Raw genomic sequence first — 20,751 nt, 5'->3', positions numbered from 1 at the left:
CCTGAAGGCTCTAAACTGTATTTAAATTAAATGGAAGCTACAGCCCTGCTTATCTACCTTAAAGTAATTCTGGGATTTATCAAACAAACAGAAAGAGCTTCATTTTGTTTAGCTTTGTTTTGCTTCTGTGACTGTAACAGGAGGGAAAAGAGTCTCTTTATCAAGCAGTGTGAAGGCGAGAGGCTTTATTCCACACCAGGCGAGTGACTTCAATAATTACCAAAGGAGCTGGAGACACCAGCTCCTTCCAATTAACTTCTGTTACGGAGTGCTGTTGACTGCTTGCCTGACAGCCACGCACAGATGGAAGGAAAGGACTACACACAAGATTTTTTTGCATTTCATAGTTCACAGATTAAAAGCAGTGTCAAGAGCAAGTCGGAGTGAAGGAATTGATTTATTTGGTGCTGACTGTGTGGGGAAGGGCGGCTTCTGAGTCATTACAAACAAGGCTGAGGTGCTTTAATATTATGTTCTACCTCTTGGAACACAAATCAAACAATTTTTTTTTCCCTTTCAGATGTATTCACTCAGAGAGTTTCACTATCAGAAAAGGTGGCTAGCTCCAGCTCCCTTAAATTCTAGCCCTTATCATCTAAGTGGTAGCTGCCATAACCACTCTGACCTTGGCTCAAATGCTTGTTGGGAATTGTTGATGGAGAGAGGGAACAGGCAACCACTGGACCAGTTAGAGCGGACTCCAGAGAGACTGTCCTAGGCCAAAGAGGAAGCAAACCAGATTGCCAGGCCCAATTTATCATAACATATTAATCATAAAAATACAAGAGTGATAACCGCAACTCAAAGAGTATCTACCTATGCCAGGCCTTTGTGTGAGTACTGACTTTCATATTCACTGCATTTCTGGGGCATAAGAAATATTATTATACTCACTTAATAAATGAGGAAACTTAAGAACTGAAAAGTAACTTGCTCAAGGATTAACAGCTTACAAATGGGTGAATATGAAATCAAGTCCAACTTGTTTTGGTCATAACATCCAAATATTTGGAAACAATATGACACAATAGCTATGGGATCTAAACACAACATCAGTAAAGTACTGTGTAAGCATGGAAATCCATGTGTGTGGGTACACATATGTATGCATATCAAGACATACATCATGTGTTCATCTGAATATGTCCATACATGTAGAGGATCATGTGTATATATAGAAATAAACAGAATGTGATACAGCTCCTCAAAATTCCCCTCCAGATTAGCATACATTGATACTTCTTTCCTAATCCAGGCTTTAATATAATGATACAATTTCCCAATTCCCAGGTTCCCTCTACATTAATCAATGGACCTTTGGAATTTTATTATAAGCCTGAGCTCTCCTTCTCCCTTGATGATTGATATACTGATTCCAATCTATTTATAATTCCATATGGCTAAATTAATTTCTACTTCTTCAATGCATGATCATTTTTAATTGTACTTAATCATTCAGGTTGTGAGCCATCAAATTCACATCAAAGCCAATGACACAGGCGAGGGCACGTTTTCTTGACACTATGCCCCTAAGATGCATCCATGGGATCCGACTTCTTTTAGGTTGCCACCTTATCTTGCAAAGATCGCTCACTTCTTTAACCATATTGTTTAAATATTTATATTATAGATATTCAAACTGAACATTAGAAAAAGTGATAAAGTTACAATTGAAGAGAAGACAAAGATGCTCAGCAAATAATCAATATTTAATTACAAACTTGAAAAAATACTAGCAAAAAAAACATGCAACTACACTATGATACGGTGCCAGGAATCATGGAAGAGTTCCATAAAAAACACCAAGTGAGACGGGAGTTCTGAAGACAGTGGAGAGTTATTGCTTTCTAAAGAGCTCTATGGTGAATTTGTTATTGTCGGCATTTTTACAGTGACTTATGCTGGCTCTGGTGGTAGGACTTAAAGCTGAATGTTTGAGTTGAGGTTAGCTCCACAGCCTGTACTCATGATCATAGGTTATAGGATGAATATGAATGGTGGAGAAATGCAAAAAAATAAATAAATAAAAATAAACAAGTGGGGAAAATCAAGGAACAAGAACTACAACAAAAGTTAAGGGATAAAAGTTTTAAGAAAAACATAGGCAGTATCCCTATGGTACGCTCTTTTAAGGTCTTCAGGAATACTGCTACATCGATGTTCATAGCAGCACAATTCACAATAGCTAGACTGTGGAACCAACCTAGATGCCCTTCAATAGATGAATGGATAAAAAAAAATGTGGCATTTAGACACAATGGCGTATTACTCTGCACTGAAAAATGACAAAATCATGGAATTTGCCGGGAAATGGATGGCACTAGAGCAGATTATGATAAATGGAGCTAGCCAATCCATAAAAAACAAATGCCAAATGTCATCTTTGATATAAGGAGAGGAACTAAGAACAGAATATGGAGGAAGAGCGTGAGAAGAAGATCACCATTAAACAGGGACGGAGGAGAGGGGGCAGGGAAAGGGAGAGAGAAGGGAAATTGCATGGTAAAGGAAGGAGACCCTCATTGTTATACAAAATTACATATAAGAGGAAGTGAGGGGAAAGGGAAAAAAAACAAGAGAGAGAAATGGATTACAGTAGATGGGGTAGAGAGAGAAGATGGGAGGAGAGGGGAGGGGAGGGGAGGGGGGATAATAGAGGATAGGAAAGATAGCAGAATACAACAGACACTAGTATGGCAGTATGTAAAAAAGTGGATGTGTAACAGATGTGATTCTGCAATCTGTATACGGAGTAAAAATGGGAGTTCATAATCTGCTTGAATCAAATGTATGAATTATGATATTTCAAGAGCTTTGTAATGTTTTGAACAACTAATAAAAAAAGGAAAAAAAAAGAAAATCATAGGCATCAAGCTGAATTCTGGTGGACAATCAAACAAGATAAGGAAAAAAATGCCCACTGTGTTTAGCAACATGTCACAGAGGGACCCCTCCTGACAGAGGGATGGAAGTAGAATCCACTTTGAATTAGCAGATAAGATTGGAAGAGAGGGGAAGAGAAAAAAAAATCAAGATGCAGATGTCTCTGAAAATTTAGGTTATATGGGATGAAAGCAAATAAATCAGCAGCTGGTTGGAAAATATAAGCCCAAAACGTTTTTGTTTCATTTAAGTGAAAATAAAGGCTCGGCATTGTCTAGTGCTTGTGGAAAGAGTACTAAAAAGAGAGGTTGAAAACACAGGAGAGATTAATCTATGTTGATATTCAATGTTGCTAAATTCCAAAGACAGCATAAATAATCAGGATGTAGGTTTACAAATGAAGGCTGCTTGAGATATTGAGGAAGAGAACAGCAAATGCACCTGGAAGAAATAAAGAGAAAAAAAGGGCAGGTACTGGCCAGAGCACAAACTGGGAAGATGGAACCCATGGTGAAAGATCTGTTGAGGTGGTCTAGCTTGGATCAAGGATGTGTGAGTCAGAGGCATTTGATCAGTGCAAGAAAATTGGTGGGGGAAACAGAGATTTGTAGGCTTCATAGAAGTTTGACATAGTCTGTTCAAGGAATGAGAAATAGAGCATAATAAAGGGGAACACTGCTGGGTAGAGCAAGACCAGGAGATGAACCTTGGTATACTCACAGTGATGCCAGTTGCCCCACATTGTGTTGTGTTAACAGTGTTGAACTGCATAAGTAAATGTACTAATAATGCAAATATTTACTTATAGAATCCAGACTCAGGAAGAAAAAGAGTCTTAAGTAGCAGGTGTATATGTAGTAATTTCATATAAAAAATGTGTCTTGAAGATGAAGACTTTGACTTTTTTTTCTTAATTCAAGATGTTCACATTCTGAATTAATTTTTGTACAGATGACACATAATGATGTTTTCGGCATTTGGTCTTCACTAACTCTTGATACTTGTAATCATTCAATGTGTTTCAGCTTCTCAGAGAAAAATCTCTGTTCTTCCTTCCTTCCTTCCTTCTTCTCTCTCTACTATTATTTTTCATTGCCTCCTCTCCTACCTTCTGTCTTCTCTAATGCTCCTTTCTTTCCACCATACTTATACAGAAAGAATTTTCAATCCTGGTTATAAATTAAAGTTATATGGGGAACTTCTCAAAAGTTAACTAGTTGAAATCAATTCAGAATATCTGGTGCTGGTTCCAGGCATCAATATAACACTAGGAATATGAACAAATACGATTCAGAATCAAAACATCAATGTCACACTAAGTATATGAACAACTATGATTCAGAACCAAAAATCCAATAAAATAGTTGTTTTTCATATATATATATATATATATATATATATATATATATATATATATATTTCAATAACAAGATAGCATGTATAGAAATAACAGAATTAAAACAAAACAAAACCAGATGTTCCCTAGCCCTTCATGTGTCCAGATCACAATCCATTCCATTTGATGATATGCCCTATATGTTGCTTTGTGAATTCTGATAGATCTTGGGGGAAAATCAGAGGCTACTTTTCCCTGGTGAAATTAATATTTTGGTAGAAATAAGTAGGTCAGGTTTCTCATTTTACTCATTCTTCTATGTGAAACCTTAAGCAAGTAGCCTTACTCCTCAGAGTTTCCATTTATTAATTTATAATTTGGAATGCTAAAACATACTTCTTACAGAAATTCTAGAGAGGGAGAATATAGCCCCTAGTATCCAAAAGCAAATTGATTTCATAGTTGCATCACAATAGCAATTTATCAAATGCCTTTTATTGGTATGTCAGCAGTACCTGCTATGTTGTATTGAGTGATCTGAAGTGATCATTGAGTTAGTAAATGGTTTGAGAATTCCTGTGCCTTCTTTAAAGCATAAGAGTTGATGAATGAAAATTCTCAGATAGTTAGCTTTTAGGCTGTCTAAAAGGCATAATTTTTGCCTCTTTCTTACTTAAACTATGAGAGGAGAAGATTGTATACAGAGTAAAATAAAATTAAGCACGCCATGAATTATTCCTAGGAGATAAGTAGACCACATTTCTAATGGCTGAGATACCTCAGTCAACAAAACAGAAGTGCTATCTGAGAAGAGAGTGGTTTCCCTTTGTTCAAGACAAATTCTAGCCTTGAATTTATATTTGTGTTACTGATGGTTCTTCTTGGGAAATTTATTTATTTTCAGAATACATCTGGTCCAAAGTTGGCTAACATTTTAATCCCAGCTGAAAGACTGCTGTTTGGGAGTGCAGTTCTAAGCTTCCAGGGCTTTCATTCTCTGCCAGACCAGAGTGACCACACAGCTTCTGGGCGAACCTCCTGGAACCTCATTTTGGATTACCTTCAGTTTCCCAGGCAGGGAGTCTGGCTATATGACGGAGTCTTCTCAGCTTTCATGGGGTTCCAAGATGCCTTTGCTTATAAAAGAGAAAATAAGCCTGGATAAAAAACTTGTTTTTCTATTTGGCATAATGATATCTGTTGAAGAAGAAACTATTTTGGAATTATCAGACACCTATAGTTGTTGCACCAGCTAGTGTGTCTTCTATAAGAAAAAAGCAAATATATCATTTTATTCTAATGAAGTCACTTTGTTCTTTTTTAGAGTTTATACATTTTTTCACATATATTTAGTGTGTCAAGTCCCCTGTTTTGTATCAAGTATATGAGAAAGCGTCACAAAATAAAACAAATGACAAGGTCCTAGAATAAATTTAATTATTATTATTTTGAGATGTTTTAATAAAATAACTATTTATCAAGATGTGCTCAGAGTGGATTTGTACAGTCTACCCTGGGGTTAGAAAGGAGCTAAGGACCAAGTGCTAAAATAATTAAAAAGTAACTCCCTCTCATTGGCTATCTTTCCCACTGCTTCCTACTGGGGCTCTCCATTGGTTGAATCCAACAATAGGTCAGGTTAGAGACTTATTGGTGTAGCCTTGCAGGTTGGTCTCCCAGATACAGCAGGGTGGGTACAGGAGGGTGTGCTCCTCCAGAAGAACAGATGGAAGATAATCAGCACACTGGGAAAAGAAAGATGATTGAAGGTCACTGCTCTGATTTTCATTTTTAAACATAACCACAAGGAAGCTACTGATGAAATATGACTCTGATTTTTTTTTCTGCTTTTACATGTTGCCAAAAAATAAAAATCAAAGTGAATTAGTTTCAATCATTATAATATGGCATTAACAGTGTTCTTTCTCAGGGGCAAGGCACTGTAACGAAAGAATGATAACTTTGTAGCTGAATAAATCCAGTTACAATAGTGACTTTGACACTCATTTTCTATCTGACTTTCAGTAAATTATTTAACCTTTCTGAACCTTAATTTCCTTATCTGTAAAAACAGGATTAGTTGCATCTACCTATTACTATGCATGGCACATGTAATAATTCAGGAAAAGAATCTTACATATGTTTAACAATATTACAACTTCATAAATATCCATAAAATTATCAAATTATATTTAATAAATAGTATTAATAAGCTTAATATTTATTTATTTATTTTTTACTTACACAACTCCTACATTAAAATATCAAATTTAAGGGCAGGAAAAGCCTGATAAGCATTGATTTATGCCTCTTTGACCCCATAATTACTAGTTTCAAAAAGTGAGCATGCCAACAAAAAGGCTATGTTTATTGATATTTAAATTGACCATTGTTATTCTGAACCTTTATCCAAAGCATAATAACAACCCTGTTAAATGGAGGTTGCAACTATTTTACCAATGATGAAACCAATGTTCAGAAAAGTTAAGGAATTCTCTCATGATCACATAATTTATTAATGAGGTAATTCTGTGGCTAAAACTCTAGATTCTTTTACAGTATATTAAGCATTATGGGATAAGACATGGCCTGGACACATCACACAGAATCCATGCTTGTGTTTATTATTTATAGTAAGCAAGATGATGGAGGGTCAGAAGTAAAATGAGTAAGGCCTGAAATTACAGAGCAATTAACCAATATTATTCAAGGCATAGAAAATTTGAAGGGAATGCTACAAAAATATTCACTTTTTGAAACACTGGTAGGAAGAACAGGAGAATGAAACTAAAAGGTAAAGAGTTCTCAGTGGAGAGAATACTTGCTTAATAGAGATAACCAAACAGAAGATGAATGAAAGTCAGTAATGTTATTTTGAGTCTTTTATGAAGAATAAAGCAGTCCAGCCTTTTCCTAGAATGTCCTCTGAACTCTCAAGTTCAATCATTCTCATTAAGCCAAATTTCAGTCATATATAAATCAAATATATTTAGTAACTATCATATACAGTTTTAGTCTAGGATATTTTAAGTGTATAGAAAATAAAACTGACTCAGAACAGTTTAATCCAAAAGGGGAATTAATGGAAAGATATGGATATTTCATGGGGTAGAGTTTATGGCATCTGGAATCAGGGCTCAGGTTACTCTGCTGTTCCTCATTTCTGCTTCTCTCCAATCATTTCCTTCCTTTTCTTCCTCTTTCAGACCCTTCCTTTTGGCATGTGCATACCCGGAGAACTACAGGTCTACCCAGCCTCCATCTTTAGCACAGCACAGCACAGAACAGATTGAAGTCCCAATTGAAGGAAAGAGAATCTGCCAAACTCCACTCATTTCAGGTGTTTTCTTCAGCCCAACTGGTTGTGAGGAGGTGATGTCATTGAATTCCAGTCCAGAGACTCTGACCAAGTAAAGTCCTTCAGATTTATATATATATATATTTTAAATTGATACTAAAAATACTAAATGTTAATTGTACAAAACTGAGGAAGGAAATGTAAGGAAGTTATTCAAAACCTACCCAGAAAAAACAAATGTCAAAATTTTGGTATACAGATTTGGCATTTAACTCTTCACATAAAATGACTTATATAATTTATCTTACATCCTATATTGTAATTTAAGATGCTTTTTTTCAAATTAACATATTTTTCTCTTGTTGTCTTCTAATTCTCAGGCCTATTTAGGGTTGTCCTTACTGCTCTTGAAGGCTCTGAGTTCCTCTCACTTACTCCTAGGAACAGTGTTACCTCTGATGCTCTGACTCTCCCCTCTGTCAGAGACACACTTTAGGGTGCTTCTGTTCAGACCCATTTAACAATTTTAACATTTTTTATTTATACTTGATATTCCCTTTTTGATGTGTTTTGTAATGGCTGTATAAAATTGTGTAAATTTCTGAGCAAAAACATTCGGTTGTTTTAATTTTTTGTTAAAAGTAATGTTGGACTGTACATTAGAAAGGGATACAGATGTAGAGATTTAGATATACATACACTTTGTGTTTATAACTGATTATTTAGAATGAATTTCTGGGAACAGAATTACTTGGTAAAAATTGAGATTGACAAAAACTATATGGTTCTTGATACAAATAGTCATCCCAAAAGGCTGTACCAATTTGAGGTCCAAAATACACAAACACCTCCATCAACACACTTATCAACTGGAAAGAATAAAATATCTCATTATGCTTTTCTGTCATCATAAATGTTGAATAATTTGGAATTCCTTTAATTGATTAGCCATGTTCTAATTCATATAGTTATAAAGAATTTTTGTTTTTTCCCAGCCTTTCAAAGTCACTAATTTATGTAACCTAGGTTTACTTGCCTATAATCTTTCTCAAAAGAAAACAGATTCCGGTCTGATATTCAATTTAGATAACAATCACAGAATTGAAAAGACCATTTCAATGGGTTCACAAGAATAGAGTTTAAAAGCAAGCTTCAAGTGTCCAAATTGTCCTGCTGCCATTTAACTTCTTCTGGTCTTCATTTAATCATCCATGCACAGGACAGAGATTAGGAACCCTAACTGAAAGGATAGGAGTCCTTTTTTCTCACTGCTCTGAGAACACAGGTGATACTGTGTATATTAGAGAGTGTCACCCCTCACATGACCTTCATTTTCTTAGTCTCTGTACTCAAGAAATACTGTATTTGGTTAATAGTTTTGAATTGCCTTGCTCTTTTCCATCCCCAAGAATTTTTATTTTAAAATTATATAATTTAGGTATATCTTGATTATACGTTACAAAATCTCTTGTGTCATAATCATTTCTCCTTTTAATGTCGATTTCTTGCTAAATATATGTATAAATGAATAATAAGTGAATGAAGCATTTTCTTTTTCTGAAAAACATTTCCTCTTCATCCAAATTCTCTTCATTTTTATTACTTATTAATATTGTGGGTTTCTTTTTGTTTGAGGTAACAAATACAAGACTATTATTATTGAGAAGACTTCATTTCTTAAGCATAAAACAATATGTTACTAAGTAGGATGCTTACATCTGATGATAGTTCAAAGAAATCAAATAGTAAAAAGACAGAGATATATATCTATGTAACCTGCAAAGGTGAATTTGGCTTACTGTATGGGGAGATTCAGAGTACACACAACACAAACTATGTAAGCCTTACTCTTCCTTTCATTGTGCTTTTCTGTCATCATAAATGTTGAGTAATTTGGAATTCCTTTAATTGATTAGCCATGTTCTAATTTATATTTTGTTATACAGAATTTTTGTTCTTAAACATAAGAGGTCCAACACTTCTGTTTTGAAAACATAAGAGGTCCAACACTTCTGGCAATTTATCAGGACCATGAAAATTATTTCTCACAAATGATCTAAAAACTGCATATGACTTGAGCCATTTTTAGATTCAAATATGTCATTGCCTTTGTAAAACCCCCCGAGAAGTCACTTTTTCTGCCCCTGAAATGGAAATGTTCTCCTGGCCCTTATGTTGCTAAGAATGATGGATCTTCTGCTAGATCTTTGAAGAACTGTGTAGAATCCACCTCCACTCCTCCTCCTGATTCCCATGGGATATCCAGAGTGAGCAGGATATAAGATTTTACAGTCCAAAGAGTAATGATTTGTTATTTTGTTTAATTAAATCTATCCTAACTGTATCAATCATAAAGTGGCCTTTTAAAGTAATTTACTCTATATAACATGAGATGATTTCTACAAGTAAATTAATAATTTAACAGTTTACTATATGGCTCATCAATTCCATTTCTGCAAAATACCCCAAATAATTGAAATCGGGTAGCTTCAATAGAAATATTTGCAAAATCACATACACAGCAACAGTATTTACAGTAGCCAAAAGGTTGTAACAACCCAAATGTTCAGGAACAGATGAATGGATTAAAACACTGGAATAACATTCAGCCTACAAAAGAAATAAAATTCAAATACATCCTAAAATATGGATACACCTTGAAAACACTATACCAGACAAAAAGAGATACCTAGAATACTAAAATTTGTAGATAGAAAATAGCAGTAACAAAGTACTGAAAGGAATTAGGTACTAGGCAATTAGTATTTAATGGGCACAGAGTTTCAATTTGGATAATGAGAAAATTCTGTAGATGAATAATGGTGACTGTTGTATAACAATGTGAGTATAATCAATGCCAATGAAATGAATACTTACAAGAGTTTATGTGGCAAAATCTATGATATATAATATATATACATATATATACATATTGTAGATAAATAAATATCTACACACATGCATACAAATCAATAAATTAGGTTGTTACTCAAATATGGCAAACTTCATTAAAATAATAAATAACATTTAATAAATACTAATAGTGAATAGGCATGAGTTGTGGGGCCAGATGGAACTTGTATTTCAAATAGTCACTGTTACATCCTTGCTGAGAATCTTTGGCATTTGTTGGCCTTTCTTAAACTCACTATTATTGTCTCAAAAGTAGAGTTATTATAAAGATTTGCAAGGTAACATGCAAAACACATGAATGTGCAGAAAACTAAATAACAGTTCCAATTGTCTTGTTGCCATTGTTTATGTTATAATTAATATGCTTCAGAATGCAATAGGAGACTGAAATGTTTTCTATGCAGTGTTTTTTTCCACATAATATAAATTTGGTTAGAAATCAAGTTATGAAAACTGAGATTTTCCTTCCAGAGAGTTATTGAATATTTTATCATTTTAGAAGTCCAATTTTCTTCACTCATTCTCAGTGTCTTCTGCCTTTATAAGATAAGGGACCGATTCAATTTATACTGTCAAACACTAGCTGCCTAGCTATCTAAAAGACTATTCCTTTTAACCTTCTTTTATGTTTACCTTGCTGAAATATAGTTAAATGCTTTCAATATAATATAAAACCACCAACAGTCAGAACTTACCAAAGACTTCCATCCTTCCAAATGCAAACAGATCTTTTGAGAAAGATGAACTATTCAGCTTAATAAAATTTTACATACCTGACTTTGTAGACAACACATGAGGAAGTACGGTCATTTACATTTTGTTAAATGAATTTCTGTTGAATGCTTATTATGTGAGCATAATATGTTTGGGTTTGGAAACCAAACAACCAAAAAAAAAAAAATAAAGAAGAAGAAGTTTATTTCCATAGACTCTAATCACACTCAGCTAAAACCTGCTGAGTTTATTTATGTGACTTTTCTCTTCTGAACCAAGCCTCATGGGTGGAGTTTAAGATAGAGAAGAAGTGAATGACATAATGAGGTAAGCCTTATTCAGCTCTCTATAAAATTAATTTGAGCTACCTAATAAACTTCCTTTATAACATTAGTACATGGAATACTACTTCTTGGCTATGTTTTCTGATTATACTGTGCAACATCTGGAGGGCACTTCCGCCTGTATATGCTTATTTCCATCTTATACCAAATCTTCTGTTGGCCTCTCTGAAGTCAGCTCTTTCTGTTGCCCTCTATAATATGACCGCACACGAAGTTCCTATAGCAGATTGTATACTGTTCTATATTTGTTTTTTTATCAATACCTAATGAGATGACATTACTTTTATTTAAATTTAAAACACTTGGTTGAAAAAATAAGTATTCTTCTCTGCATTTATATTCTTCATAGTTTCAGAAAATTGGTTATCGAAAATTAAATAAATGTAGTACTTGCTAATAGGATTCAGTTTAGATAATGCTATACAAACAAGGAGCTTTACTCAGTCTTTCTAGCTATAAAGTACAGTAACAATGCACCCTATTACTAGTGTTGCAAACTTTCACAAATGTTTAGACTACATTGATAGATCTTCTAAGAAGTTATTTCCCAATATTTCTCATGTACTTTGCTCATTTCTGCCTATTGTTCTCATTATTCCATGTGGAGAGTTTGCCATGAAAGTTAAATGCAAGCTTATATATAAAGATAAGCAAAGAAATTAACATTTAAACCAATAATATATTTATAGCATAGAATAACTATGTTACAGAATTAAATTAAAATGACTGAGGGAAATGTCCTCCTCCATGAGAAATTAACCAGACATTTTTAATGGAACAGTCCTCCAATTAGAACTTTTCAGGTCTACAAGCATTTAATTTGATCATGTTATGTAGAATACCATTGTTGTATAATTCTTTATCCAAATTATTATATTTTTAAAAAACTTCTGGATAATGACTACATGTGAATGAATATAGTGAATAAGGTAAATTAATATGGTAAATATGGAAATAGGACCAGAAAATAAGAAAAAAGTCGATATTCTCACATATATTCTTTTAAATACAAGTTTTGTATACCTTAATTCTGAGTGTAGACTTATTTGCAGTTTGTATTATTTACATATATATAATGTGATACCTTGGGGATAGATCCAAAATCTGTACATGAAATTCATCTATGTTTCATACACACATATTTGAACATCATATTCTGAAGGTAATTTTACACAATATTTAGTGTCCCTGAATTTTGACTATGACCCATCAAAGGAGGTCAAGTGTGGAATTTTCTACTTGCTATATTATGCGGGAATTCATAACCTTTTAGATTTGGGAGCATTTGAACATCAACTTTTCAAATTAGAGATGCTCTCCTTGTACCTACTTAATGAGGATTCTCAAAAAGGAAAACCTAGAAGAAAATCCTATTTTTAAATTTTCTATCACTATGGAAATACTTTATTTAAATTAATAAATAACTATAAGACACTTCATGTTTGGCTACTGTGTTTAGAATTATTCCAGAAAAAATAAAAGAATTAAATGTTTACTATATCTAACAAACAAAAGACCACTGATACATCCAGTTTGAATGCCATTTCTATAGTTTGGGTTTCCTTTTTTAATTAAACTAGAGAAAGTTACTTAATCCATTATCTCTATCTGTGATTTCCCAATTGTTGTTCATATTTAAATTTTATTATACTGTAATTTATCCACCTTCGTTGATTACATCATATATATGTGTGTGTGTGTGTGTGTGTGTGTGTGTGTGTATATATATATATATATATATATATATATATATATATATATATATACATTTTCCTGCTAACATATTATACTCTTTACATCATGATTTGTGTTAAGCACTTAAAAAATTTTAAGGTGAATTAACTAAATTAGGTACTAAACTAAGTAGACAAAGTATGCTCTATCAAAGAAATGATAATAGTGATAATAGCTCTGTACTTGCTTTAACAATTTTGCAACAATATTAGTAATAAATTATAATGGTTACCATGTCATAAAATTCTAGCATGCTAGGTATTTTACATTCATTTTACTGAATCCTCAAATAAATCAGAAATTATACACATTCTCTACATTTGAAAACTGAGTCCATTTTATCTTAAAATGTGAAGTAACCAGAGTGCACAAGGCCATACAACTAGTAAGATGCAAAGCTGAGGTCCATGGTAAGGTTTGTCTGCCACTTTTTAAGCAAAGTCCTGTCAGAATGATTCCTAATCAGGGCTTATAATGCCATAGAGGATGGACTTACACAGTGTTACATGGTACTATATTGGACTACCCTTATTTCTCCTACCATTTGGCACCATTCCTTGCTGTCCAATACATCTGTTATAACACCTGCAAAAACCCCTGTAACTCATGGTCACATCATTGAAAACACATGCTCAAAAAAAGAATAATAAAATTTCTCAATATTTTGGCAATGACTAGTTGTTAGCATTTGATGTTCAAATTATATGCCATCCGTCTTAGTCCTCTGCACAGCTCCTTCATTAGAAGAGATGTAGAAAAGAAAGATGGACATAGGGAATCAATTATTGTAAGAGACTGACTAAAAAAAACATTCAATGGACAGTGATAGCTAGATAGACCAACCATTCACAGAGCTGGCAATCAGGACTTTGCTGCTGTCCCCACCCTGGTGTATTTCTGGTGAGTCAGTAATTCCTCCTGTCTGTGGTGTTTATCTAGCTGTCCTTTTGGAGTGGATCAAGTGCTTAAAGAGAAACAGAAAATCTTTTCATGTCTCTGGCATGGGAAAAGTGAAATAAGCTCTGTCAATAAATATCTGTGGACTTCACAATTTCCATCTTGCATCCTTATTCATGTCTCTTCAAACCTCAAAAAAGCTCCACGGGGATTTGAGAGTATGCAGTTTTCAGTCAAATTGCCGCAAATACCCATGGAGAATTCAGTTTGACTTGGGGATTACCCCCAATATTTCTTTGATCTAAGTTGTAGCTTGTAGATCTTTTGGACTACTTCAAACAATCGTTTTGGAAACAGTTCACGTGTAAGTCTCTGTGTATTTCAATCTCTGATCTGGCAGGCTCCAGTCGGTTCAACTAAACCAGCATCTTGGACTGTTTTCATTGAAACACTTAATTAACAAGGATATGAAATTGACACCCCAGGGGAAAACTAGAATCTCTAATTTAGATAATCCATTCTATTTGTTGAAACTCAATACTAATTTTAAATTAGGATTCTAACTTTAAAGATCTCATGGTCTTTATGCCACATTGGAGAGTTTCATATGTGATAGTCCCTTTCCAGGAGAGTCCAGAAAAATCTCCAAGTAGTAAAAACATTTCTTCCTTTAAAAGATAATGGTAGGAAGGTAGTGGGAACTTCAAAGGAAAACAAAAACAAGCAACAAAACATGGCATGATGAAAATGGCCCCTTCCCTGCCAGGATTATTTAGTATTTGCACTATGTCAATACCTGAGTATGGGCTAGTGATTTCTTAACACTGACTCCAAGGTTGTTGATCTCACAGGTTTGTTTTCTACTTTTCCCCTCCCTGCATACCCACCATAATTTTCTTCACATTTCCTAAACATGCTAAACTAGTTCTTGCATATGTAGATTACAGTTGAGAGCTCTCTTCTGTTCTCACCTCCCTATTTCAGCCAATGGAATTCCTATGCTTAGAGTTTTCCTGGATATCCTTTCTTCAATGAGTCTTCCCTGATTTTCTAATTCTGAATCAGTGCCCCTTTCACATATTCCCATGGCATGTTCTTACCCACTCAAAGTCTTTTTTCACCCAGCAAATGCTATTCTGTGGAGATTGCTTTTCCTTTGTTTCTTATGTCAACTGGGTATTGTGATACTTCTAATAATTAATGATAGAAAAAGGAATCCTGGTATATTGGTATAGATTTTGACTTTCACAAAGTGTTTTCATCCACCTGATTTTATTTCTCAAATATATCTCTGAAGAGGAAGGGCAATGAGTGTGAACTTATTTCATAGTAGGTACATGATACACAGAAAAGCCCAGTGCACAGACAAAACAATGTGTAGAAAACTTTCTACTACAATAAAGAGAGGGATTAACAATCCTGGTGCTCCAGAGCAGTGGTCTGGAATCTCAGTGTTTGTGCTAAGAATACACCTCCCATGGGCTCTTCCTGCCAATGATGGTGCAGGGAACTACCAAGACTAATCAATTTCTCTGAAACACATATCCCAGCTGATGACCCACTTTGATTCAAGGACTTCCCAGAGGCTTTGCTAAAGCTACCTTCATCTGCACAGGCTACGATGTGTTCAGTCAAATTCCTGCTTTTTCATTCAAACTCAGACTTCTATCTTAGTCTGTTGGCTTTCCCAGCTGCTTCCAGCTCTCTCACATTTCCAATCATATTATCTTGTATTCTAATATAGTAATTGCATGCTTAATCCTGTCATGGGATATACTTCTTGGAGCACACAGACCTATACAACTAGTTCATGGTATGTAGCACAACCTAGGTCCCAGGATTTATGGCTCTACACCCTGTCGGATGTTGGATGAGAGCCTGAGAAGGTGGTGATTCCACTGCAAAATATTTTTGTATATCAAGCAACTTACATAATAAAATAACACAAGGAAGGAAGGAGAAAGGGAAAAAAAGGAAAGAAAAATATTGTTTTAGATGATAGGGACATAGCACTAGTATATGGGATTCATCCTCAAGGGGTCACTGGCCAAATCTGGGACTCTTTGAACATAAACACAATTTAGTATAGTAATTAATTTTGAGACTCTGGGAGAAAACAGGAATCCATCATTCCAAACTGATAAAAATTACATATTGCATGTGTATGCGGGCATGTGTACATTTGTATGCATGCACTAACACATACCACTTAAAAGGGAGGAACCTTGAATCTTGTTTGGAGTTGAGTGTTAACTGTAATCAGGTAAACAGAGGCAGAATGCTGGAGATGGAAAAATGATTTCTTTACAGTTACCATCATAATTATAGGCCCAGACAAGAATCATCAATTGATGTTAAAGTTGGAGGGAAGTTTAGATGAAGAGCATGTTATTTATCCTTTTTTGAAGTGTTTATTATAGACTGCTTATTGTTAGTAAGGCAGATATAGGAACCACATATGAAGAAGCCAGACAACATCCTGATCAATCGATCAGTGAAAGACAGATGGATATTGTGCATCTTCAGATACTGTGAAACCCTGAGGAGATACCAGTATCAACTATGTACAATTTCAGAAAGAAATGCATACCCTGAATATATTTATGAGGCAGCATGAGAAAAAAATAAAGAATATTTAATTTTTAAAGCCTAGAGAATATTATTAAAATTTATCAGTGTAATAGAAGACCAAAAAATTAAAAGCTAGGAAATGTTCTTAAAGAAATGATATTTAAATATTAAAACAATACCAATCCTAGAATGGATCTATTACTCGAAGGGAAAAAAAATGTCATAAAAAGAATTGCTCATTAACTGACAACACTGAAATATTGTTAGTAGTTTAAAGTATCATCATAATTAATGCCATTGATAACTGTCCTTGGTTTTATAAGATAATTTTCCTGTTTTTAAGGTCTACCCTGCTAACTGGCAGTCCCATGCCAGAGCCCATGCCCAGGACTAGAACCACCACACTGACCCCGATGGGATATTAGGCCAAGGTTAGGCCCAGGAGAACCCACTGACTGGCAGACCCATGCCAGATCCCAGGCCCAGTCCCAGGACCCACCCTGCTAACCTGGGTTCCCATCCAGGAACTGCAGTCATTGCTATAGCCCTCCCCATGGATTAGTTTCCACCTTGTGACAACAGATTGGACCTGGAGGCAGCTTCATGGCCAAACAGGTAGCCCAGGCTTTCAGCTCCATCTCTGAACGTGGTTGCATCTATCTTGGGACACCCCCTCTACTATCTTGAGTTAACTCTGCTATTGCCACCACCATCTTTAGTTGCATCCAACTTGGGACACTGTTTAGGGATAGGAAGCCCAATACCAAGATGAGGTACAGGTAATCTGTAGAGACACTACAAGATTATAGGGTAGAAACTATAATACCTCAGATCCACACTGCTAGAAAGGAAAACACATAGACAACATGAAAAGGGAGGGAATAAAGTGTCCCAAACAAACCAAAATACTACAATAATAGAATCCATGGATAGAGCAGTTGATAAAATATCAGTGAACGAGTTCAGAATGTACATAATTAAAATTATTTATGAATAAAGGAATGACCTAAGTCAGCAAATACAGGTAAAAACTGATCACTCAAACAAAGAGATAAGGGAGAAAATACATGATTACACCAACAAAGGGATATGGGAGCAAATATAAATGGCAAAAGATTACTTGAAGAAATAGAGATTCTGAAAAAAAAATCAGAAATCCTTGCACGGAAGATGGAAGGAAACCCTCATTGTTATACAAAATTACATATATGATGAAGTGAGGGGGAAGGAAAAAAGAGAGAGAGAAATGTGTCAAAGTAGATTGGGTAGAGAGAGGTGATGGGAGGGGAGGGGATGGGAGGGAGGAAGGGCAGCAGAATACAACAGACACTAGTATTGCTGTATGTATAAATGTGGCTGTATAACCAACGTGATCCTACAATCTGTGCACATGGAAAAGTAAGAATTCATACCCCATTTGAATCAAATGTATGATATGTCAAGATCATTGTATTGTCTTGAGCAACCAATAAAAAAAAAGAAATACTTGAAATGAAGGAAATAATAAACCAAATTAAAAAAAAAACTCAATAGAAAGCACCACTGACAGACTAGATCACTTGGAAGACAGAACTTCAGATAATGAAGACAAAGTATAAAATCTTGAAAATAAAGTTCACCACACAGTGAAGATGGAAACAAATAAAGAACAGAACATCCAAGAATTATAGGATAGCATCAAAAGATCAAAGCTAAGATTTATTGGGATAGAAGAAGGCACAGGGATTCAAACCAAAGGAATGCACAATCTCTTCAATAAAATAATATCAGAAAAATTCCCAAACATGAAGAATGAATTGGAAAATCAAATACAAGAAGTTTACAGGACACCAAATGTACAAAATTATAACAGATCTACACCAAGTCACAGTATAATGAAAATACCTAGCATGTAGAACAAGGATAAAATTTTAAAGGCTGCAAGACAAAGGAATCAAATCACACATAGGGGAAGACCAATTCACATCTCGGCAGATTTTCCAACCTAGACTCTCAAAGCAGGAAACCCTGAAACAGTATATATCAAGCTCTGAGAGAAAATGGATGCCAACTAAGAATCTCATATCCAGAAAAATAAAGCTTCAGATATGATGACAAAATAAAGACCTTTCATGAAGAACAAAAGTTAAAAGACAGTGAGAAAGCCTGCGCTACAAAGCATTGTCAGCAAAATATTCCAGGAGGAGGAAATGAGAAACAATAATGAAAATCAGCAAAGGGAGGAAGTATCCTAAAAGAAAGGCCAATCAAAGGAGAAACCAAGCCAAGTTAAAACCAAAATTAAACCTAAATGTCCTGTAATACAAATCATATTTCAATAACAAGCCTGAGTATAAATAGACTTATCAATTAATAGACATAGACTGGCAAATTGGATTAAAAAATTTTAAAAAACCCAACAATATGAGAGGAAAAGACATCCATAGACTGAAGGTGAAAGGGTGGAAAAAACATACCACTTACATGGACCATGTAAACAAGCAGGGGTTTCCATCTCATATCAGATAAAGTAGACTTCAAAATTTTATACTACTTAAGGGATTCGTACATCAACAAGACAAAACAATCATAATATCAAATAAACCCTTCTCAAATACAAGAACCAAATAGATGATGACACAATAATACTGGATGACTTTAATACACCTTTCTGGCCACTGGATAAATCTTCCAAACAAAACTAAACAAAGAAACTATAGAACTCATAATACAATTAATAAGTCAGACTTAGCACACATATAGAATATTCCATTCATCAATGAGAGACTACACTTTCTTCTCAGCAGCACATGGGTTCCTTCTACAAAATAGATCATATGTTATGCCCCAAAGCAAGTCTTAGTGAATACGAGAGAGAGAGAGAGAGAGAGAGAGAGAGAGAGAGAGAGAGAGAATACCCTACATTCTGACACTAATGTAATAAAATTAGAAATCAATGATAAAATTAAAAATACAAGTTATTCATATACACTGAAACTAAATAATATGCTATCAAATGGTACATGAATAACAGAAGATATCAGGAAGGAGATAAAAGAATTCATAGAGGTAAATGAGAAAGCTGATACAACTTATCAAAATTTATGAGACACTATGAAGGCAGTGCTAAGAGGAAAGTTCATTGCATTAAGCTCATTCATTAAGAGAAGAAAAAGTCATCCAAGCATGATAGTGCACACCTGTAATTCCAGTGGATCGGGAGGCTGAGATGGGATCATGAGTTCAAAGTCAGCCTCAGTAATTGTGAGGTGCTAAGCAACTCAGTGAGACCCTGTCTCTAAATAAAATACAAATATGCCTTGGGATGTAGCTCAGTGGTTGAGTGCCCCTAAGTTCAGTCCCAGCATCAATAAATAAATAAATAATAAAAAATAAACATGAAAAAGTCAACATATAAATCCTAGGGCTTTGACATTACATCTCAAAGTCCTAGAAAAAGAATAAACCAACACCAACAATAGTAGAAGACATAAAATAATTAAAATCAGATATTAAATCAATGAAATTGAAACAAAACAAAGAATTCAAAAAACTTGCAAAATAAAAAGCTGTTTTTTTGAAAAAATAAATTAAACTGACAAACCTTTAGCCATCCTAAGAAAAAGAAAAAGAGAAAAATCAAATCATTAAAATTTATGATGAAAAAAGAAATATGACAGACACAACTGAAATAAATATGACAATTAGAAACTATTTTGAAAATGCATACTCCAGTAAAATAGAAAACCTCAAAGACCCCAACAAATTTCTACAGGCATATGATAAACCCAAACTGAGTCAATTTAAAATGACCAATTTTAAGCAAGTAAATAGAAGATGCCAACACAAGCGTATGAACCAAGAAAAGCCCAGGACAAGACACATTTATAGCTGTGTTCTATAAGACCTACAAAGAAGAATTAATACCAATACTCCTCAGATTATTCCATGAAATAGAAAAGGAGGGAACCCTTCCAAACATTCTATGAAGCTAGTATCATCCTGATACCAAAACCAGGAAGAGACACATCAAGAAAAGAAAATATTTCAGACCAATATACCTGATGAACACAAATTCTCAA

General features: G+C 34.4%; 1 non-coding gene across 1 annotated transcript; it reads right to left on the bottom strand.

Annotated features, from left to right (window-relative positions):
- Window positions 1-6,450: 6,450 nt before the first annotated feature.
- LOC143393257 (small nucleolar RNA SNORA13) lies at window positions 6,451-6,582 on the bottom strand. Its single transcript, XR_013090555.1, has one exon. It is a non-coding gene; the product is annotated as a small nucleolar RNA SNORA13 (small nucleolar RNA).
- Window positions 6,583-20,751: the final 14,169 nt, after the last annotated feature.

This window comes from Callospermophilus lateralis, chromosome 2, assembly GCF_048772815.1.
Source record: "Callospermophilus lateralis isolate mCalLat2 chromosome 2, mCalLat2.hap1, whole genome shotgun sequence".
NCBI lineage: Eukaryota > Metazoa > Chordata > Mammalia > Rodentia > Sciuridae > Callospermophilus > Callospermophilus lateralis.
Note: the sequence above shows the minus strand (reverse complement) of the source record. Positions and strands in the feature narration are given on the sequence as shown.